Source organism: Gadus macrocephalus, chromosome 6, assembly GCF_031168955.1.
Source record: "Gadus macrocephalus chromosome 6, ASM3116895v1".
In the NCBI taxonomy this organism is placed as follows: Eukaryota; Metazoa; Chordata; class Actinopteri; order Gadiformes; family Gadidae; genus Gadus; species Gadus macrocephalus.
Genome location: NC_082387.1, coordinates 2946571 through 2970993, shown reverse-complemented (window position 1 = coordinate 2970993; position 24423 = coordinate 2946571). Strand labels below are relative to the sequence as shown.

Genomic DNA, 24423 nt, shown 5'->3' with positions numbered 1-24423 from the left:
GTGTGTGGAGACGGCGTTGGAACCGTTCAGGCGTCAGGGAAAGAGGATTCTCTTCTACCTAGACGACCTACTTATTCTGAGCAACTCAGAGGAGACGGCAAGAAGGGACACCATGACATGATAAACCATCTCTCCTTCCTGGGTTTTGCCATCAACTGGGAAAAGAGCTCCCTGCTCCCCAGCCGGCAGACGGTCTACTTGGGGCTTTGCCTAGACTCAGCCACCTTGACTGCGATGCTTTCGCCTCCTCGGCGAGACACCATCCTGTCGGCGCTCTCCCGTTTTCGCGTTCGCAGAAACGTGACCGCACTGTCCACCATGCGCCTGTTAGGGCTGATGGCAGCTGCCCACCCCGTGGTTCCCCTTGGTCTGCTTTTTATGCGCAGACTCCAGCGGTGGTTTGCTCGCCAACGGTTGGACCCCAGGCGACACAAGCTCAGGGTGCTCCTCGTTCCCCGTTCGGTGTCGCCAGACCTGGAATATTGGGAAAACCCCCCAGCCCTTCTCAGGTGTGTTCCCCTGGGCAGGGTGGCGTCCTACGTAGTGGTCTTCACGGACGCCTCGTTGACGGGTTGGGGAGGAACGTGCCTCTCTCACTCGGTCGGAGGTGAGTGGCGCACGCCCCCTGCAGCACACATAAATGTGTTGGAGCTCGACGCTGTGAGGAAAGTGCTGTTGCATTTCTTTCACCTGGTGCGCGGCCGCCACGTACTGATCAGGACAGACAGCGTGTCGGCGGCGGCTTACATCTGCAGACAGGGGGGAGTCCGCTCCCCTGCTCTCCACCGAAAGGCGGTCGAGCTCTGGCTTTGGGCTCATCAGTATCTCCTCAGTCTGAGAGCCCTGCATATCGCGGTTACATCCCGACATTGTCAGACTGATCTGGAGAGGTTCGGGACGGCGCAGGTGGACCTCTTCGCGTCCAGGGAGAACACGCAGGTGGTGGTTCTCCCTCAGCCCTCAGGATCTTCCCCCGTTGGGGGTAGATGCGTTGGCACACACACCTTGGCCGCGGGCTCTCTTGTATGCGTTTCCCCCGCTCCAGCTGATCCTTTCTCTTCTGGAACGGGTCAGACAGGAGAGATTGTCCCTGATAATAGTGGCCCCGGAGAACCGCTCAGCTCTGTGGTTTCCAGAGCTGGCTGCGCTCTCGCGGTCGGCGCCGTGGCCGGTACCGTTCTGGCCGGATGCGCTTTCACAGGCCCAGGGGACGGTGCACCACCCACCCGATGTCTCGGGACGGCTGTTGGTTGGGCTCCTGAGAGGTTGATCCTGCAGGGCAAAGGTTTGCCTGAGACGGTTATCAACACTATTCAGAGTGCTTGTGCGCCTTCTACTTCTTCCCTCTATACAGCGAAGTGGTGCGCCTTCTCTAATTGGTGGAGTTGGGTCTGTCTGCGTCCTGCAAGACGGAGGCGTAACTTGTAGTAGGAGGCGTAACTTGTAGTCGGAGGAGGCGTAACTTGCACTAGGAGGCGTAACATGTAGTCGGAGGCGTAACTTGTAGTCGGAGGCGTGTCTAGTAGTTTTCTAAATCGCGGAATTGATCTGTATGTAGCAGTGGTGCGCGGGTACATAAATGACCGCAACTCTGACCTCAAATATTAGGCCTTATGTAAAAAGAATGCACCCGAACCGCTCATTTAAAAATATGCTCTTGATTAGCTTAATCTTGATATGCTCTTGATTAGCTTAATCATAGCCTTACGTGAAACTGACATCCCTGAGTCATATGCATTTAAGAAAAGAAGCCTATTACAATTTTACAATGACATATAATGCATATAGCAGTTTAACGTGGGGAACCTGCCTTAGCCTACTTTATCCCTTTAACAAAAAGACAGCAGATAAAGAATTAAAGAATTAAAGACAGCAGTTTAATAATTAAAATAATTTTATTGAATACATATTGAAATTGATCGCTTGCTGCATGTTTTCAAGGTCCTGCATGAGATAGAAAACAATGAATTAAACTAAATATTACTGATAGAAACTGATAGACAAGAACAATGCCACTAACAGGAGGATAGTTATGAGAAAGCCTTCATATTATAGCGTTCACATTACAACATTTTATATATATTTGCCGGTCTTCAATACATGGATTTCTCAGGTACGTCATCACTGTTGCACTGTGCAAACTCGGGGCAGAAAGAAGCAAGCAACATCTACTAGCCTGAGTATTAAGTGACTGTTCACTCAGTGTGCATCTCAAACTTGTGTGCAGGTCGTAAAGTAATGTAAGCATAGCTAGCACCTTAGAAAGCAGCTTTCATCTTAAAGTCAAATAATTAGATAGACAAAGGCTCAAATATCCAAAAGGTATGTTTGGGAATATGTTGAGGGTGTGTCTGCAAGCCTTCCTGGCTATAGACGGGGGATTAGTAGGCTAACCACAACTAATAAACAATACATTTAAACTGGGCTTTCTGCTTTCATGGCCTGATAGAATACAAAGTTATAGTTACAAAGGCAGAGTTACAACAGATATGTTCATGTTTAAGACCCGACTTCAATGAAGATCTCGTGTGAACCATGATTTACAACGCTTTTTGTTTACCGCGAAAAGAGAAAGATCTCGCGTGGACCGCGATTTAGAAAAGAACAAGTTACGCCTCCTAGTACAAGTTACGCCTCCTACTACAAGTTACGCCTCCTACTACAAGTTACGCCTCCGTCTTGCAGGACGCAGACAGATACTATTGAATTGGTGTGACAGGAACCACGCTGTCCCATCTCAATGCGAGGTGGGAAGCGCGCTTTCGTTTCTGCAAAAACTTATTGGAGAAAGGTTTGGCCTTCTCCACTATCAAGGTCTATGCGGCAGCTGTTTCGGCTGGCCATGCAGGCTGTGATGGTGGACCAATCTTCAGCCATCCACTGGTCAAGAGATTCTTGCGTGGGGCGAGACGGGTTAGGCCTATTTCACGCGTGCTTACACCACGCTGGGATCTCCCCACCGTGTTGCGCGGATTGTCCAGGGATCCTTTCGAGCCTCTTTCTCAGGCCCCTTTGGATGCCCTGTCCTTTAAGACGGCGCTCTTGTTGGCCATGGTTTCTGCCAAGCGGGCCAGTGAGCTAACCGCTCTGTCTGTCAGCCCGAGTTGCTTGTTGCTAAACGAGGACAGCTCCTTTGCGTTGCTCAGACCTAATCCTGCGTTCCTCCCAGAGAACATTAATAGTTATTTTCGGTCGAGGGATATTGTGCTTAAGTCTTTTCACCCCCCGCCTCATTCTAGTGAGGCGGAGGTGGAGTTGCATCTCCTGTGCCCGGTGTGGGCATTGGCTATGTACGTGAATCGCTCTGCCGCGTTCCGCTCCACACAACAGTTGTTTGTGTGTTATAGCGACGCTAGCAGGGGCCCCGCTCTCTCTAAGCAGCGTTTTTCTCACTGGATATGTGAGGGTGTTTGCTTAGCCTACTCTCGGCAGGGCTTGGCGCCACCATTGGGCGTTAAAGCTCACTCTACACAGAGCGTGGCCGCTTCAACGGCTCTACTCAAGGGCGTTTCGGTGGAAGACATCTGCGCGGCTGCGTCTTGGTCTTCCCCCGGCCCCTTTGTCCGTTTTTCCATGTTAGACATGTTCTGGGTTCACTCTGTGCTGGAGTCCGGGACCCCTTTTACGGCTTAAAGAATATAGACATGTTCTTTAATGCGGCGTGGTTGGATTTCCTCTCGCCGGCTGGCGAGTTGGACTTGACTACCAGTCTTACTCTCCCACCGTTTTTCAAATGAAAAACAGGCTAGGAGGTTTTTCTATTGGCCCGCCAATTGTCAGGTGGCTTTTGTTTGCCAGTATGGCACTCCCGCCGTTTCTTTCAAATAACAAACGGCCGAGAGAGACCCCTTATTGGAGAGACGGATTCCGTAGCCCCGTCCCCGGTGGTAGCGGACCTAATGGAAACAGTATTGCTCTGGTTTTTCTTTTCCTTTTCATGGGTTCCATGAAGCACGGATTAGAGCCGGAGTCTTTACAGACTCACTTTTTTCTCTCTTGATCATTGCCTTGCTTGTTCTTGGAGGAATTCGTTTTTTATTAAGCTGTTGTGTTTTACACTTCCTTGGCTTTTTGAGTCTTGTGCTCTGGTGACTCGTTTTGACTGGGGTCCAGCAGGAGTACATTGATCGGGCTCCGCTCGCAGCTTCACCTTAGCCCATAAGGCGAAGCCTAGACGGCGTAGCCTACATGAAATTGAACGATGGTTATGTTATTATAACTCTAGTTCTATGATTGTAGGCGTAGCCGTCTAGTTTCCCACCTGCTGTACCCTTCAAATGCTGAAAGAAAAGCGTGGAGGATGAGCGACGGTATACACCGCGTTATATAGACACGATACCGTGGGAAATGTGGGCGGTGCCCACGCTGATTGGTGCATTGTTTAAAATTTTCAGGGGGACAAGCCCATAAGGCGAAGCCTAGACGGCTACGCCTACAATCATAGAACTAGAGTTATAATAACATAACTATCGTTTTGCACTGCGCAAGCGCGAGTTGCACATTATGCAACAGCGCCCCCTAGGGTCACCCTTTTCAGTGGGTCGCAGAATTCGGTGTAACAACGGGACTCACTGCACGAAGATGTGACACGTTCGGCTCAGCTGCACTTGGAGTTTATGGTATGTGACTATTCAAAACAGCGATACAATTATAAATGCACGAGACTTGCATTTCTTTACCGATCTATTAGTTTCATTAAGTTTAGATTTTTTCATCAAACAAATAACAGAACGTTAAACCAATATGAAGCATTTGTTGCTTTAATCCACACTGACGGTGGCAAACTCTAGCTAGGTCTCATTTTTGCAAGATAGGCAAATGTATTTTGTAAACGTTGTGTAGCCTATAGTCGGTCTTATTAAACGATTTTACAGATTTGTAGATGTGTTGCGAGTGTAAACGATTTTAAGATGTGGACTATTGACATTCATCTAGTCCAAAACAGAGTTAAGTTGTAATAAAATAATGAGCACGAATTGAATTGAGGCAGCTCGTTTCGCTTTAACTAGAGTTGCACCTATCAGCTGTTCATCTCCGCAGCGGTGGCTGAGAAGTGTGATATCATTCAAAAGACAAAATCGATCGTTGAATATTCGATCTGCCTGTTTAGTTCATACAATCTGTTTATAACTAAGAGATCATAACACTTAGTTCAGTTAAAAGAGGTAAAAGAGATGAAAATTTTTATAAAACTGACAAAAGTTAATGAATAACTGTTATGTAATAGCCTACTATCCTGTCTCAGATTCTAAATGTTCAATGTCCCCCAGTCAATAGGGTGCTGCTTATATATAACATGAATATTGGATATCAACTTAACCTTAGAATTTAACAAGAAATGTCCACATACTGTGAACTCCTAAACTTGCAATAAATTGAAACCACTAAGTGAGTTTATATAATGGTACCATAAAAAGCCTGCTGAAATGGTGTGTGTGACGGCATGAAGATCTTGTTCCTGACTAAATAGATTGCGTCGTGTGTGCGGTAAATGAAAAAGGGCCATATTTTGCATGATTGATAAGCTCTAAATGCTGCTGTCTGTTCCATTTTAGCAACCTTTGTCAGTCTCTCAGCCCTGGGCCATGGAAAGAGACGACTGGTTTGGACATCGAGGTAAATATATTGTTGTTTAAGGATACTGTGAAACTAGAAGTACAAATACTAACTCATTTCTGACATGATAGGGCTTTCCACGGCAAAAGTACGGCATCGACTGTGGCATCTTCATGTTGATGGTAGGTGTGACTATTGGTCGGATTTATTTACTCTTCGTGCTTAAAAAATATTAACAAAAAATTATTGTTTTATTTACAGTATGTCCTTTACAAAGTGATGGATGCACCCTTTGACTTCACTGTTGTAAGTTCCCTTGCTTATTCAAAGCTATCTAAAAAGTTATTTTATATTAAGGCTGATATATATTTTTTATATTTTATTAGATTGAAATGCCGGCATTGAGAAAATGGTGGTGTATCATGCTGATCGAAAATCTTGACCTTGGAAGGTAAGGCCAAATTATGTTCACCTTTGTTTGACTAAGAAATGGTTACGCATGAGTGTCTCTATTGTATTTGTAGTGTATTAATTTCTCTTTCTTCCTTTAATTCTTAATATTTGAGCCATGGCAAACTCTTTGCCCACTGGACCGACGCATCTAAGGCTCTTCTTCGGGGTGAGGTGCAATGAGTTTTTAAACTGAAGAAGAGAAGGCGAGATGACATTCATGAGGTAAGTTTTTATTTATATATTTTTAATGCTGTTAATGTTAAGTTGTATTTGTTTGTTCTTTTTTTGTCCATTTACTCCTACAACAATCTTTAATTTCCCTGATTCTTCCACCATTCAGTCATGACAATAATCTTTTGTAAAGAATGTGCAGGTTTGCTCAGGGGGAAGGTGGTCGAGCCCGCGTTTCAGAATATGGACGCAACAGAACAGCAGGAGCTCCTGGAAAGGATACGTTTTTCAAATGATGAAGAAGAAAAGTATCCCCTGCTCTCACCTTTGATTTTCAGGAAGACATGGAGGTCTTCCTTAACATGGCAGCTGAGGAGGATCTTCGAGTCAACGCCATGTTTCTGGGTCGCTGGGTGGACACTCATTGACATTGCTGTGTGTGTGTGTGTGTGTGTGTGTGTGTGTGTGTGTGTGTGTGTGTGTGTGTGTGTGTGTGTGTGTGTGTGTGTGTGTGTGTGTGTGTGTGTGTGTTGAAGTTCTGAGTTTGGTTATCTGTTGAGTGTTCTGAATAAAGTGTTAAAACGTTTACAATGTATTGATTTTTTGTATGACTTTACTTATTCACTTTGGTTACGCACAGAGCTAAGTTAAAACACAGACTTGAGTTTGTCGTATTTAATATCAAATAATGTGGTCCAGCAGCACAAGGTAAGACAATATTATAGACAATTAGAGCCAGACATTAAATGAATGATGGTTCAGAGTAAGAATTTAGGAATGCAAAAGTGCTAATAACATATGATAAATTATGTGAGTGCAGTCGAACCTTATGATATGAAGACAACAAAATGTAACATAGCTAGACCTAATATAAATATGTCAGAAAAGGTGAAGCTATAAAGTAGAGCTGTCAAGCGATTAAAATATTTAATCGTGATTAATCGCATTAATGTCATAGTTAACTCACATTAATCGCGATTAATCACAAATTATTTTGTCCCATAATTCTTCTCATTTTAATTCTCTTATCAACATGGTGAAGTGCCTCGGCTTGCCTTGTGCAAATGATTTTTTATTGATAACAACATTGGCATATACTGATCAAAACAGGACGATACAAAAAAAGAGCCTATAGTGCAATTAAACGACTGCTTTGAACAAATGTAATTTGAACATAGCAGTCAGGCTACTGCTTTTTTGTTTTGAGCCAAAGAAAAAAAAAAAAAAAAATTTTAAATAAAATAATTGCGTTAATCGTGCGATAATTTATTTAACGCCGTTAAATTTGGTTTGCGTTAACGCCGTTAATAACGCGTTTAACTGACAGCTCTACTATAAAGGAATAACTATTCCTGTCCACTCATACATAGTTGCTGTATTTAAAATAATTATTAGCCTCAATCTCTGATGCCCTTCAGCTTTACAATACGAGTATCAGTTTGTGTCCTATCAAATATTAAATTGAGATGATTGCAGTATAACACAGAGGGAATTCTGAATAAGAATTCTGAATAAGGTGTGTGTATTTACAGAGAGAGAAGAGCCATAAACTCCAGCTTAAAGTCAACAGCGAGTGTCAAATCTTCTGTCCAAAACCGGAAGCGTTTATCCGATTTTATGACGTAATTTATTACGTTCATTTGTGTAAACACATTACTTAACGCCCGTTAATTTATGTAAACACATTAGGTAACGCCCGATTTTTATTTTATTTTCCGATTTTTATTTTTTATTGTCCGATTTCCAGTGTGCTGGTGGATGTTTCTGTCTGCAGCGGAAGTGCGTTTGGGTGGATGTCTGGAGCGTGTGGGTGGATGTCTGCAGACTCTTGAGATGCCGGCCCCCATAGATTTCGCGCCGGATTAGTGTATCGGCACTCGCTGGTTAGTTCCAGTTTTCTGGACTGGTTGCAGTAATAATCTCTGTCCACGCGGGGCGCTCGCAGGCGAGTCCAGAATGAATGGGAGCCTTTGGGGTTTTACCCTCAGAATCCACTTTTTTCACGATGTCATTTTTTGTCAAGTAATTTAAAAGTTATGTTCAAAAGGTGGGGCTAAGATAATAAACTCAGCTGAATATTGCATTTTTTAAGGTCACGTATCTGTTCTAAAAAGGCGTTAAAAAAATGCGATGACGTCACACATTGCAACCCGGTATCACGCAATTGCGTGCTCCTGCGCACGAACGTTAATCTATTGAAGCGTGTTCCCGAAAACGATAGTCCGACTTTTTGCGTGTTACACAAAACGAAATGTAAACCAATGTATTCTGAATGGGAGTGTTCTAAGACAATTAACGTGCTCCACAAAACGGTACGAGAGAGAGAGAAAGAGAGAGCGGGAGGGACAGAGAGAGAGAGAGAGAGAGCAGAGAGAGGCTTCAGAAAGGGTGTGCGCAGATAGTACAGTGCACCCTAGTTATGTTTATGCCAAAACCTATATATATAATTAGGCTGTGTAAATTGCAATAAGTTAAGAACACAACTTCGCACGTTGAGCACACAGCCGTGTGACTCGTTTATTTTGTAAAAAAGAAAACCGGAAAACAAAGCGTGCTGAAGGTAAACAAATCCAGCATGGGCTGTGACGTCATGAGACGCACGTAATCCTTAGGGACCGCGATCCCTGAACCACCAAGAACGTAAATGACATGCAGTAAACAACAACACAATTGAAAGAACAACACATAGCGAAATACTGTAGGTGAATTATGTTACGGTCACTACAAGGCTATAATTATATTATTTAGCGTGTAATGAGACAATCTATAGCCAAATTGTCGAAGATGCCCGAGAATCTTCGGGGATAACAGCATGGGAAATCGGCGAATCAGACCCATGAAGGGGGGGGGGGGGGCACGTTAGTTGAAGGGGGGGGGGGGGGGGGGGAGGACACGTTTGTTGAGGGGGGGGGGAGACACGTTTGTAGGGGGGGGGGCACGCTCGACAACGAGAGTTGGTTTTTATTGAACGCTCGACAACGAGAGTTGTTTTTTATTGAACGAGACTTCAACACGGAACAGCTGCACGAAACGATGGTCACGTCACTCTCGGTGACGGTGTCGACAATAATGAACACACGAACAATGTTAATAGAACAACACACAACCACATAACATCCCGAACCCATTAACCCCACTTAATCCTAACAACAAAACAAGTTAACAAAAGCCCCATTTGTCAACTGAGAACCCCAATTCCCAGAATCCCCCGCGGCTCCGGAACACGGCGTAGCTTATATTAATCTTTATTATCTGAATGGGATGTCACGCAGCGTCCTGCTACGCGGTCCACTACCTCCACCTAGTGGCCACTTGGCGCCGGTGGTTCTTCTCCTTCCACACCTGTGTGCTATCAGCTCATCACCAGTTCCTTCTTCAGTCTGAGATCTCCTGCCAGTCGGCGCCAGTTCGTCGTTACTTCTGCACATACTCCCGGTCGCCGAACCCCTGCTTGCCTGACTCTCCTCCCGGTTCCTGATCCCCCGCCTGTTCTGACGCTCCTCCTGGTTCCTGATTCCCCGCCTGTTCTGACGCTCCTACTGGTTCCCGACTCTCCGCCTGTTCCGACGCTCCTCCTGGTTCCTGACTCCCCGCCTGTCCGACTCGTCTACATTCCAATAAACCCCGTTCCCCTTACCTCGTCTCTGCCTGTGTCTGCGCTTGGGTCTCCACGTTCCGTACCCCCTAACAGTACGAACTGGCCAAGACATGGACCCAGCGGACGCAGAGTCACTCCGCCAGAGTGTCTCCCATCAAGGACATCTCCTGGGTCAGCACGAACACACCCTGAAGGAGATGACCTCCAACTTTCATGAGATGGCCGTGGCTATACAGTCTCTGCGCGCCCCCTCGCCGGATCCATCCGTCGCTGTTCCGGGTTCATCGGCTTCGCCCCGGGAGCCGTACATTCCTGCACCAGAACGCTATGCGGGGGACCTGGGATCCTGCCGGTCCTTCCTTCTCCAGTGTTCGTTGGTCTTCGAACTACAGCCTCTGACCTACCCCACCGATGGGTCACGGATCGCCTTCCTCATCGGTTCCCTGCGAGGCGAGGCGCTCGCTTGGGCTACTGCCGTGTGGGAACGTGGTTCCGCGGTTTGTAGAGACTATTCCGCCTTTACCGCGGAGATGCGGATGGTTTTCGACCACCCGGTCCGGGGAAGGGAGGCGTCTCAGCGCCTTCTACATCTCCGTCAGGGATCCCGCAGCGTCGCCTCCTTCGCTGTGGAATTCCGCACCCTGGCAGCTGAGAGCGGCTGGAACGGGGAGGCCCTGCAGGGGGTTTTCCTGAACGCGCTATCCGATGAGATCAAGGAGCAGCTTGCCTCCCGGGAGGAACCCTCGGATCTGGACGAGCTGATCGCTCTCTCTATTCGGCTCGACAACCGGTTGAGCGAACGCCGCAGGGAGAGAGGTTCACTAGACGGGAGGACACTCACGCGGGTGGAGCACCGTACCGTCCCGGTAGACCTACTCGTTTCCGGGAATCACCACGAGTCCATTTCCTTTATGGTGATTACCAGCCCCTTCTCCCCGATCGTTTTGGGTTACCCCTGGCTGAGGACTCACAACCCCCGGATCGATTGGGGAACAGGTCGCGTGATGTCCTGGAGTACCCACTGCATGTCCCAGTGTTTACGGTCCGCTCAGTCACCTCGAGCACCAGAGCTCGAGCCGGCCCCCACGCCTCCTAACCTATTCCCTGTTCCGGAGGAATATCACGACCTCGGGGAGGTGTTTAGCAAGTCCCACGCCTTGTCCCTACCCCCCCACCGCCCTTATGACTGCCCCATTGACCTCCTTTCCGGGGCTCCCCTCCCAGGGAGTCGTCTGTTCAATCTCTCTCGGCCCGAGCGTGAGTCGATGGAGAAGTACATTGGGGAATCTCTTTCTGCTGGGATCATCCGCCCATCCTCTTCACCGGTTGGAGCAGGGTTCTTCTTTGTGGGGAAGAAGGATGGCACACTTCGTCCCTGCATTGACTACCGGGGGTTGAACAACATCACGGTGAAGAACAGGTACCCCTTGCCCCTCATTAGTTCCTCCTTCGTCCCCCTCCACGGTGCCATGGTCTTCACGAAACTAGATCTTCGCAACGCCTACCATTTGGTTCGCATCCGGGAGGGAGATGAATGGAAGACCGCGTTCAACACTCCTTTGGGTCACTTTGAGTACCTGGTCATGCCCTTCGGTCTTTCCAACGCCCCCGCTGTTTTTCAGTCCCTAGTTAACGATGTCCTCCGGGACATGCTGAACCGCTCCGTGTTCGTGTACATAGACGACATCTTGATCTTCTCGAGGTCTGTGGAGGAGCACCGGGTCCACGTCCGGCAGGTCCTACAGCGACTGCTGGAGAACCGGCTATTTGTCAAGGCGGAGAAGTGCGTCTTCCACGTGCCATCCGTCGCCTTCCTGGGATATATAATCGGTCAGGGCCGAATCAGCATGGACCCCTCCAAGGTCTCGGCGGTGGCCGAGTGGCCCTCCCCCCCAACCCGCAAGAGATTGCAGCAGTTCTTGGGATTCGCCAACTTTTATCGTCGGTTCATACGAGGCTATAGTCAGGTCGCGGCACCACTTACGGCCTTGACCTCCATTAAGATCCCCTTTTCGTGGCCTCCGGAGGCGGAGACCGCATTTCGGAGCCTCAAGCTCCGCTTCGTTTCTGCGCCCATCCTGGTGCAGCCTGATCCCGCTCTTCAGTTCGTGCTGGAGGCCGACGCTTCTGACACCGGAGTGGGCGCGGTCCTCTCCCAGCGTTCCCCCCCTGACCACAAGCTCCACCCCTGCGCCTTCTTCTCCCGCCGGTTGTCTCCGTCAGAGAGGAACTATGATGTTGGGAACCGTGAGCTTCTGGCCGTCAAGCTCGCGTTGGAGGAGTGGCGGCATTGGCTGGAGGGCGCGGACCAGCCCTTTATTGTTTGGACCGACCACCGTAACTTGGCGTACATTCAGTCGGCCAAGAGACTGAATTCCCGGCAGGCCAGGTGGGCCTTGTTCTTTGGGCGATTCAATTTCTCCCTCACCTACCGTCCCGGTTCCCAGAATGGGAAGCCGGATGCCCTGTCCCGCCTGCACTCCCCCGAGGATCGCTGTTCTGACCCCGAGAACATCCTGCCCCCCGCTTGCCTGGTCGCTACTCTTACCTGGGAGATTGAGTCCACGGTGCGCCGGGCACAGGATCAGCACCCAGACCCCGGTACCGGTCCTCCGAATCGCTTGTTCGTTCCAGACGCCGTACGGTCCAGGGTTCTGCTCTGGGCTCACTCCTCCAGGCTTACCTGTCACCCAGGAATCACCCGCACACTGGACTTCATACGCCGGCGTTTTTGGTGGTCGTCCATGGATGCGGACGTTCGCGCGTTCATTGCAGCATGCGCAACCTGCGCCCGGAATAAGACGTCTACTCGTTCCCGCTCCGGCCTGCTGCGACCTCTACCCATTCCTAGTCGACCGTGGTCTCACATCGCCCTGGACTTCGTCACCGGTCTGCCCACGTCCGAGGGTAACACCACCATCCTCACCGTGATTGACCGCTTCTCCAAGGGCGCACACTTCATCGCGCTCCCCAAGCTCCCCTCTTCTAGGGAGACCGCGGACCTCCTGGTCCAGCACGTTTTCCGCCTTCACGGCATTCCGGTGGACATCGTCTCGGACAGGGGTCCTCAGTTCACCTCTCAGGTGTGGCGCGCGTTTTGCGCTGCACTAGGGGCCACAACCAGCCTTTCCTCCGGATTCCACCCCCAGTCCAACGGACAGTCAGAGCGGGTCAACCAGGAGATGGAGGCAGCTCTCCGCTGTATCTCTCACGCCAACCCCTCATCCTGGAACTCTCAGCTCCCCTGGGTCGAGTACGCCCACAACACGCTGGTCAACGCGTCCTCCGGTTTATCCCCGTTCATGGCCTCGCTTGGTTATCAACCAACCCTGTTCCCCGAGCTGGAGGAGGAGATTTCGGTCCCGTCTGTCCAGGCCCACATGCGCAGGTGCCGGCGTACTTGGAAGCGTACTCGCGCTGCGCTGGTCCGCGCATCCTCCCGCTCCCAACTACAGGCCAATAGGCGCCGCCTACCTGCACCCCTGTACGCCCCCGGCCAGAGGGTTTGGCTTCGGGCGAAGGATCTACCCTTGAAGGGAATCTCTCCCAAAATCTCCCCCCGGTTCATTGGACCTTTCGAGATTGAGGCTATCATCAACCCCTGTGCCGTTCGTCTCCGGCTACCCCCATCCCTCCGTATACATCCGACCTTCCATGTGTCCCAGGTCAAGCCCGTCTCCTCCAGCCCGCTGTCTCCTCCTGCCCCGCCCCCACCTCCACCCCGGGTTATTGACAACCATCCGGCGTGGACGGTCCGTCGCCTCCTGGAGGTTCGGCGCCACGGGCGGGGCCTTCAATACCTCGTCGACTGGGAGGGGTACGGTCCCGAGGAGCGCTCTTGGGTTCCCCGGAAGAATATCCTGGATGCCTCGCTCGTCCGGGACTTCCACCGAGGTCATCCTGCTGGCGTTGGGCGTCCGCCGAGAGGCGTCCGTAGAGGGGGGGGTACTGTCACGCAGCGTCCTGCTACGCGGTCCACTACCTCCACCTAGTGGCCACTTGGCGCCGGTGGTTCTTCTCCTTCCACACCTGTGTGCTATCAGCTCATCACCAGTTCCTTCTTCAGTCGGAGATCTCCTGCCAGTCGGCGCCAGTTCGTCGTTACTTCTGCACATACTCCCGGGTCGCCGAACCCCTGCTTGCCTGACTCTCCTCCCGGTTCCTGATCCCCCGCCTGTTCTGACGCTCCTCCTGGTTCCTGATTCCCCGCCTGTTCTGACGCTCCTCCTGGTTCCCGACTCTCCGCCTGTTCCGACGCTCCTCCTGGTTCCTGACTCCCCGCCTGTCCGACTCGTCTACATTCCAATAAACCCCGTTCCCCTTACCTCGTCTCTGCCTGTGTCTGCGCTTGGGTCTCCACGTTCCGTACCCCCTAACATGGGAAATGCAATATTTTAGGACAGATACACCATTAAACGCGTTTCTAATGACATTTCTAGCGAGAAATGTACATTTTCCTTACATAATCTTCAGTCAGTGAATGTGTATGATCTTTATTAATCTTTATTATCTGAATGGGAAATGCAATATTTTAGGACAGATACACCATTAAACGCGTTTCTAATGACTTTTCTAGCGAGAAATGTACATTTTCCTTACATAATCTTCAGTCAGTGAATGTGTATGATCTTTATTAATCTTTATTATCTGAATGGGAAATGCAATATTTTAGGACCGATTCACCGTTAAACGTGTTTCTAATAACATTTCTAGCGAGAAATATACTTTTTACTTGCATAATCTTCAGTCAGTGATTGTGTCTGATCTTTAGTTTTATAGTTATTAGGATTTGATCGGCTCGCTCGCATGTTTCAACGACGTCAGGTTGCTTTCGCTAAACTAGCAGCTCACGTGCTTCCTGCGTTTGTGTTATTAAACTGTTACTTTATGTAACTTTTAATGATATCATCTTGTTAGAAACACGTATATCTGAGAGCCAACCCAGTCGCCAAAAGCATACGTTGACAGTGTACTTTTCGTGAACACTGGATTACGTCGCATTTCAACATAAAATAGCGTGTTATACACACACACACACGCACGCACACGCACAGACAAGCACACACAAGCACACACACGCACGCACAGACACACAGACACAGACACACACACACACACACACACACACAAACACACACACACACACACACACACACGCACACGGTGCATTTTGCTGCTAAAACAACAACAAAAAAATATTCCCTCAAATATTATTACTTTCAAAACGTTGGCCAAAATGGCCAATAATATCATTTTTTATTTGGGATGCTTCTAGGACATTTTGGGTGGATTTTGAACGGTATGTGGGGGGCACGTTTTTTTGCAGGACCTGGCAACCCTGCGCTGTTGCCCGAGATCTGGATCCACCCCGGCGTGGTGCCGTCTCCTTTTGACCTTTTGACCCCAGACTTCTGGGGGAATAGCTGAATCAATTCATTAGTCAATCAGAAGCATGTAAATATCGTCCCGGTGGCATAAGAGGACGAACAAGGTGTCCTTCAACATCTACGCTTCCAGGAGATTGCAACGGTGCCACACATGAGCATATTCGAACATGTTTAATGGTAGTAATTAGCTGTCGAAATTGGAGGCCTTAATCAATACTGAGCAGCTATTGATTTGCTTCCCGATAAAGATTTGTCACAAATGACATGTTATTTAGCATCTACACGTTGAGCTGAGTCCAATGACACCAAGAACGACACTCTAGCTAATGGTAACATGTATTTTACATGGTACACCTAGGTCTAGGACATGATCTCGGTGTAGCAAGAGGCCGAGCTTGATCTCATTGGACTCAGCTTAACGTGTAGATGCTAATTAACATGCAATTTGTCAAAAATCTCCATCGGGAAGCAAATCTATAGCTGGTCATTATTGATAAAGGCCTCCAAAATCGACAGCTAATTGCTACCCCGAAACATATTCAAATATGATCATGTGATCTCAAATTCAAATATGATCTCAAAAACTGTTTTTCCACCACATTCTGAACCATTAGGTCTTGCAGGCTTCTGAGGGGCTTTGTCCAAATGACACTCCATTTGGGAAAAAAAAATTTCTCTAAGGGCTAGAACTCCAAATCTCGGATATGTCGTACACGGGGCCCCGGGAAATGTGTGTAAACATTTTAGCATCCCTAGCTATCTCGAAAAGGTCGGCAAAGGGGCGTGACCTCCAACAGTACAGTAAATGTACATAAGACAGAGGTTAGTTTCTAGTCCCCATTTTTTGTGGGATGGAGGTGTACATTTGTGGCTAAAGGTGTGTAGACACAGCTGGCCTGTGGCCACGTTTTTGAAGTCGGGGGTCAAAAGGAGCCGGCACCACGCCGCTTATGAGATAACAAAAAGTTAATGTGTGTTTCTCTCATAACTTTTTGTCATTATTAAAGAGAGGCCTGATTCTCAGATATGCATGTTGGATGGCTAGGGTGTTGGTCTGGGAAGAACTTCAGGCCAAAATCTTGCAAGCGAGCCGCTGGGTACAGGTGCAACGAGATGGAGCACTTGCTGAGCCTGGACTTTCATAATCTTCGCTCTGTGAATGTAAAGGATGTTTGGTCGGATGTTACGACGAAGAATCATAATGTGAATGGGAATATTCTATAAATCTCTTGATATCATCTTTCGTCTCAACACTTCTGCTGCAGCCACTTAAAGTCTCACTCCGAGAACCTTAAAATATGAATCAATCCATTAGAAGTATGAAAATATCTTCCCGGTGGTGCAACAGAGCAAACAAGGTGTCGTTTGACATCTACGTTTCGAGGTAGTAATTAGCTGTCGATTTTGGAGGCCTTTATCAATAATGACCAGCTATAGATTTGCTTCCCGATGGAGATTTTTGACAAATGACATGTTAATTAGCATCTACACGTTAAGCTGAGTCCAATGAGATCAAGCTCGGCCTCTTGCTACACCGAGATCATGTCCTAGACCTAGGTGTACCATGTAAAACACATGTTACCATTAGCTAGAGTGTCGTTCTTGGTGTCATTGGACTCAGCTCAACGTGTAGATGCTAAATAACATGTCATTTGTGACAAATCTTTATCGGGAAGCAAATCAATAGCTGCTCAGTATTGATTAAGGCCTCCAATTTCGACAGCTAATTACTACCATTAAACATGTTCGAATATGCTCATGTGTGGCACCGTTGCAATCTCCTGGAAGCGTAGATGTTGAAGGACACCTTGTTCGTCCTCTTACGCCACCGGGACGATATTTACATGCTTCTGATTGACTAATGAATTGATTCAGCTATTCCCCCAGAAGTCTGGGGTCAAAAGGTCAAAAGGAGACGGCACCACGCCGGGGTGGATCCAGATCTCGGGCAACAGCGCAGGGTTGCCAGGTCCTGCAAAAAACGTGCCCCCCACATACCGTTCAAAATCCACCCAAAATGTCCTAGAAGCATCCCAAATAAAAAATGATATTATTGGCCATTTTGCCCAACGTTTTGAAAGTAATAATATTTGAGGGAATATTTTTTTGTTGTTGTTTTAGCAGCGAAATGCCCACGCTATTTTATGTTGAAATGCGACGTAATCCAGTGTTCACGAAAAGTACACTGTCAACGTATGCTTTTGGCGACTGGGTTGGCTCTCAGATATACGTGTTTCTAACAAGATGATATCATTAAAAGTTACATAAAGTAACAGTTTAATAACACAAACGCAGGAAGCACGTGAGCTGCTAGTTTAGCGAAAGCAACCTGACGTCGTTGAAACATGCGAGCGAGCCGATCAAATCCTAATAACTATAAAACTAAAGATCAGACACAATCACTGACTGAAGATTATGCAAGTAAAAAGTATATTTCTCGCTAGAAATGTTATTAGAAACACGTTTAACGGTGAATCGGTCCTAAAATATTGTATTTCCCATTCAGATAATAAAGATTAATAAAGATCATACACATTCACTGACTGAAGATTATGTAAGGAAAATGTACATTTCTCGCTAGAAAAGTCATTAGAAACGCGTTTAATGCTGTATCTGTCCTAAAATATTGCATTTCCCATTCAGATAATAAAGATTAATAAAGATCATACACATTCACTGACTGAAGATTATGTAAGGAAAATGTACATTTCTCGCTAGAAATGTCATTAGAAACGCGTTTAATGGTGTATCTGTCCTAAAATATTGCATTTCCCATTCAGATAATAAAGATTAATATAAGCTACGCCGTGTTCCGGAGCCGCGGGGGATTCTGGGAATTGGGGTTCTCAGTTGACAAATGGGGCTTTTGTTAACTTGTTTTGTTGTTAGGATTAAGTGGGGTTAATGGGTTCGGGATGTTATGTGGTTGTGTGTTGTTCTATTAACATTGTTCGTGTGTTCATTATTGTCGACACCGTCACCGAGAGTGACGTGACCATCGTTTCGTGCAGCTGTTCCGTGTTGAAGTCTCGTTCAATAAAAAACAACTCTCGTTGTCGAGCGTTCAATAAAAACCAACTCTCGTTGTCGAGCGTGCCCCCCCCCCCTACAAACGTGTCTCCCCCCCCCCTCAACAAACGTGTCCCCCCCCCCCCCCCCCCTTCAACTAACGTGTCCCCCCCCCCCCCTTCATGGGTCTGATTCGCCGATTTCCCATGCTGATATCCCCGAAGATTCTCGGGCATCTTCGACAATTTGGCTATAGATTGTCTCATTACACGCTAAATAATATAATTATAGCCTTGTAGTGACCGTAACATAATTCACCTACAGTATTTCGTTATGTGTTGTTCTTTCAATTGTGTTGTTGTTTACTGCATGTCATTTACGTTCTTGGTGGTTCAGGGATCGCGGTCCCTAAGGATTACGTGCGTCTCATGACGTCACAGACCATGCTGGATTTGTTTACCTTCAGCACGCTTTGTTTTCCGGTTTTCTTTTTTACAAAATAAACGAGTCACACGGCTGTGTGCTCAACGTGCGAAGTTGTGTTCTTAACTTATTGCAATTTCCACAGCCTAATTATATATATAGGTTTTGGCATAAACATAACTAGGGTGCACTGTACTATCTGCGCACACCCTTTCTGAAGCCTCTCTCTCGCTCTCTCTCTCTCTCTCTCTCTCTGTCCCTCCCGCTCTCTCTTTCTCTCTCTCTCGTACCGTTTTGTGGAGCACGTTAATTGTCTTAGAACACTCCCATTCAGAATGCATTGGTTTACATTTCGTTTTGTGTAACACGCAAAAAGTCGGACTATCGTGCTCGGGAACACGCTTCAATAGATTAACGTTCGTGCGCAGGAGCACGCAATTGCGTGATACCGGGTTGCACATTGTCATGCTGTCAGAGGTTCTGCTTTACGGCAGGTTCTGAATCATTTCGGCGCTTCAGCATCATTCCCTTTTCTCGTGGCATCCGCAACGATAACACCAGCTGTTGGAGGCTTTTTTTTTGCTTAATACACGAGTTACAGAGAGTTTTAGTGAGCTAATGTAAAAAAAAGAAATGCGCTAATGTTCTACATATGTATGGTACTTACAGAGAGTGTTTTTTTTTAATCCTCACTAGTGGCGATGATAAAGCTTCAGGGTAGCCGCGGGATCTTAAAAGTCCAAAAAAAATCGTAAATTTCACGTTCCTAAATTAAGGCCTTAAAAAGTCTTAAATTGCGTTACCCAAGTCTTAATTTTTTAAAGAAGGTCTTAAATTTCCTACTAGGATATGTTTTCGTATTCAACCGGACTGTAACACAAGGGGAAAATGGGGGGCATTTGCGTATCGGGGTTTTGCGTAACGTCAGAGAACGTCTCATTTATTGGAGTATGCGCGAACAATACTTTGGTTTTTTGCGCCGGCAATCTCAACAAACATAAACAGTCGAGAGGAGACGCCACATCATGGTGAAGTGTCGGTTTAATGCGCAGTGGCTTTCGGATACTAGGTACAGTGATTGGGTGAGGCAGGTGCCGGGAAGCGACCTCGAAGCACGATGCTGTATGTGTCGGAAGACTTTCAAGCTAAGTACTTTAGGTCATCTCGCTTTGGAGTCTCATATGAAGAGCGCAAAACACAAGTCCCATACCCTTCACAGCCAGCCGCCCATCGCTCAGTTCTGCACCGCGGCACAACCTCCAAATGCACCTGTAAGCACTAGCGCTAGCAACTTGACCACTGTCGAAAGACACCAGCACCGACCGAGCCAGATGAACAGCAACAACGCAAGGGCCGAGCAGTGGGGTGATTCATGTCGGTGGAGCCCCGACACTTCGGGCAGAGGTGATATGGATTCTAAAAACAATTAGCGACCACCACTCTTGTAGCTCGAATGAAGGGATAAGCGAACTCTTCAAGGCTATGTTCTCGGACTCTGAAATAGCTGCAACGTTCACCAGTGGCAAGAACAAGACCTCGTACATAACAAAATTCTGGAAATTGAAATGGTTGAAGAGATTTGAATGCTGAGAAACTACAGCAATTTGAAAAGAGTTTGTTTGTTTATATTTTATATTGCGTGTTGAAAGTTTGATATTTAACCAAAAAATACAGCTACACTTTCACACCATCACTTTGTGTATTGTTTTCTTTATCTTTTATTATTATTTCTGGGTACATGGTCATAACTAGTTAAGAGACATCAGGCCTCTAGGCCTTGAGTTAGGCCCTCAGTTTGGCTCTTTGATTGGTGAGTGCACACTTATCCTTTGGCACATTCATTAATGTATTGACATGAATGTTTCGTATGTTCCAAAAAAACATGAATAACATGTTTTACGACCGCCTAATGGGTGCGATGTAGGTCTTAATTTTCATTGAAGTGGTCTTAAAAAAGTCTAAAAAAAGTCTTAAATTTGGGTTAATCAAACCTGGGGAAACCCTGAGCTTTTTTTTTAGTAACGACATCGCTATTGATTTCTATCTAGTGCTAGCTGCGATCAGCTGGCTGGCTGATGGCTGTCGGCTGATTATCTATCTTTCTCCTGAAATAGAAACCTGGATTTGATTCATAATTGTAAGACTGCATAAACTTCAGTAAACAATCTCCTAGAGAGCACAGTGTTCTGTTGTACTCCTCTTCATGCCTCTTTCTTTCTTGATCTCTACAGTTGGACCTTGATGCTGTGACAACGGACAAGTCTTCTTCCTCTGTCCTTTTCCCCTGCCTCTGTTCAGTATGTTCAGTGTTGTTAAATCATTTCTCATTTTTTTTGTTTATTTACTATTAGTTACTGTTCTTATGTGTTTTTGTTAATGTGATGTTTGAATAAACTTGCCTGTTGCAATGTTGGTATAATGTTTGTATAATTACTGTTTCAATGTGACCTGTGTACATGTGTAGCTTATAATGTGTTGCAGGGCAGAGAAATTAAATTCAATGGCTTAAAACAAACCCATTTGTAAAGATCAGTGAATGCATAGAAATCAATGACAAGTGGTGTAGATGGTTTTCCCTCTGTGCAAGGTCATTAGCCCATGACCTAGTAGGCTAAGTCCTACAAAAAAAAACTACAGTAATAGCAGATGTTGAAGTTGTTAAATCGTTAACAAACAATTTGCATGGAACAATCGGTTAAGGTAAGTTAAGTGCTTGAGTCTCGACACTTTAGAGAATGTCTAGCGCGCAACTTGAATAAGCCATGTGCGATTTTACCCGGGCTCCAGCGCAACTTTTCCTACCAGGTGCAGCCTCAGGTAGCCTAGGACCATTCATATAGAAGCAAGCAAGAAAGTTACCTTATTCTGTCCTTGGGAAACGGAAAAAAAGGACAATCCGTTTGGACCGTTTCCACTGTTGGAGCAGTTTATCATTGCACATTTACAAGTTGTTTATTTTTTTTTTTTAACTATCTTTATTTTTTGGAAAAATAGACAATGACAGATGAAATGATATTGAGCGGGACATTGACTGTATTATTTAAGATTGTCATACCGCACCATGTATATAACACATTGAACATTGAAGACAAAAATGGAAGAAATTCGATTGATACCCTAGTACTTTCACCATACATAACTATATGTATGGTGATAGTTTTCAGCTGTTTTTGGATGTTTGTCTAATCTTTAAGGTTCTGAACGGTCTAGCCCCTCCACCATTACAGAATTTTATAAAGAAGAAATCCTCTACAATACATACCAGAGCACTAACTAGAGGTGACTGCGAAATACAACGCTGCAAGACCAAATTTGGTCAAATGGTGGTGTCCATCAGAGGAACACAGTCCTGGAAGCCAGACCTGGCTTCCAGGAGTAGTAGCAAGTAGTAGCAAGCCAGACCTGCTCTCATATGTAACCTTTGGTCATTCTACTCTTTTTTACATGGACTCTTGATGTGAATTGGGACCTATTTTGTGTGTAAAAGTGTTTTATTTATCTATTTTGTATACTGGTATGTTGTCTTTATGTTCTTGACTTACCTTAGGACAACGGATGAAAATTAGCAATTAAGCTAACTCCGGCATATTTATATTGATGCTCTGGCTGACGTGCTGATTAATGTGCACTGTCCTAATCAAATAAATAAATAAATAAAAAAATATAAAAAGTGCCTGCTGGAAAATATAAATACAGTACGCAAAAATTTACTTCGACGGAAAATCCTCCGATTGTGCTGCAGCTTCAGATGCCATCAAGAGGGGTCTCTGGTCGTAATCAGTCGCAAGTCCATCCCTGACAAATCAGCATTCATTAGCAGAATGCTAGCGTGTACGGCCAACAACGGCCCAAACTGTAAGAAATCGAAAGGACATAAGTACTTATTCATTTGACTTTTGAACTATAATCTATATTGAACTGGCGGAATCTACAATAAAATTTGCGATATTTCAACGACAAGCAGGTGAAAGAGATATATTTAGCCGTCTAGCCCCATAGACTCCCATTCAATCTGGACTCGCCCGCGATCACCCCCAGTGGATGTCTGATGGAATTACAATGGGGTACAATGGGGCGCATGGGTAGTGCCTACTGCCTAGGCTCTTCGTAGACGGGCTCTGGTTTAGGCTTTTCGCTTGCTTCTAGCCCTATTGTTGATACGGAGAACCGAGTGAAAAGACTACGGTTCCGGTCCGGTTTCTGTTTCATCCGTTTCAAAATGCAGATAAACAAAATGCCAAATAAAACACGACAGAAACTGTATTTCGCTACGATGAAATCAGAAATTAGCCAAATACTCGAGACAGGACCAATATTCAAAATTACAGTGTTAACAACTCTATTTCATCCTAGACAAACCAGAATCAGAACCAATGTTCAAAATACCTGAATTGTCCTTTAATTATTATTATTTATTTTTTTACAAAATATAGGATTAATTTATTATCTAAGTCTGAACTATTAATACAACAAATGTCATAAAAAACAAGACACCTATTGCAGCCGCAAAAATCGAATATATATTTATCTCTATTTGTGTACGCTTCGCAAACTTGGCATAGAGCTCAAATGTCAAAGATAATGAACCGCTTGTTGTGGTGGACATTGGAGACTAAAACTCGAGTTGGATTCCCTGCTCTTGTAAGCGAGGTGCTAAATAATTCTAGAAAATACAGACTCTTAACTTTCACGTTTCACAAGGCCAGGAACAAGACAACATGCCAGCAGGTTGAAGAATTGTGTTTTTGCCCAACGCTATCTGTTTGAGGTTGATAAAGTGCTATTTTGACACGGTACCTTGGGTCAATCGGTGTGCTTACTAACACCTTTGAATTCCATTGAGTACAAGTTTTTTAAAACTTTAGACCGACCGGCATAATCCCATTTGGCACTAATCACAATGGCGCATTATGGATAAAGAAGATGATCGCTGTAAGGTAATACAGCACCTTGAGGGTCTCTTTAAACTTTTATGAGCATCTGCTTGGAATTCTGAAGAGGATGGTTGTCCATAGAGACCAGAGATCAGGACTGCAGGGACAGCCAGATCAGATCAACAGCAATAGAAGAATGGTAAGTAATGATCGTATTATCTATAGGTACTCTAGGACAGACAGATAGATACATACATATATCATCATATAACATACAGTATCCATACATAGATAAATAAATACAATGATACATTAACAAATTCATAGATAGATAGATGGATAGATAGATAGATAGATAGATAGATAGATAGATAGATAGATAGATAGATAGATAGATAGATAGATAGATAGATAGATAGATAGATAGATAGATAGATAGATAGATAGATAGATAGATAGATAGATAGATAGATAGATAGATAGAGGGAGGGAGGGAGGGAGGGAGGGAGGGAGGGAGGGAGGGACGGACGGACGGATGGACAGACAAATAGCAAATAACAGATATGTACGCCTCATCTGGAAGAAGAAATCTCTAGCCAAACACTACTCATACCCTGACCTAATACATAATACAGTGTATAATGCATGTGTTGTTCCTTTGGTTGTTTTTTGTCTTGTTTTCTGGTTAACAGTGAGATATGCCTTGGAGTGGATGCTGCGGTGTCCTCCTTATTCTGTTCGCCTGTCCACCGGTCGTCTGCCTGCTGCTTCTGACCTCTTGCCCACCCGGCTGCTGCTGCCTCCAGCCGGGGAGCCTGGTTCTCTGCGAGTCCCTAGGTCTCCGGTCTCTCCCGGACTCCGTCCCCCTCAGTACGTCGGGCCTGTCGGTGGCCAAGAACCATCTGTGTAACGTCGACCACCTGCTCAGGCCCTTCTCTGGCCTGCAGGAGCT

At 46.2% G+C, this 24423-nt stretch overlaps 1 long non-coding RNA gene across 3 annotated transcripts; it reads left to right on the top strand.

Moving 5' to 3' along the window:
- Positions 1-4102: 4102 nt before the first annotated feature.
- On the top strand, positions 4103-21016 carry LOC132459231 (uncharacterized). 3 transcript variants are annotated; one of them, XR_009526163.1, is made up of 6 exons: positions 4103-4619; positions 5688-5738; positions 5818-5862; positions 5943-6007; positions 6123-6231; positions 20829-21016. It is a non-coding gene; the product is annotated as an uncharacterized LOC132459231 (long non-coding RNA). The 3 variants fall into 3 exon arrangements; XR_009526164.1 differs by lacking the exon at positions 4103-4619 and adding an exon at positions 5262-5616; XR_009526162.1 differs by lacking the exon at positions 4103-4619 and having other exon boundaries at positions 5262-5738.
- The last annotated feature ends 3407 nt before the right edge of the window (positions 21017-24423 follow it).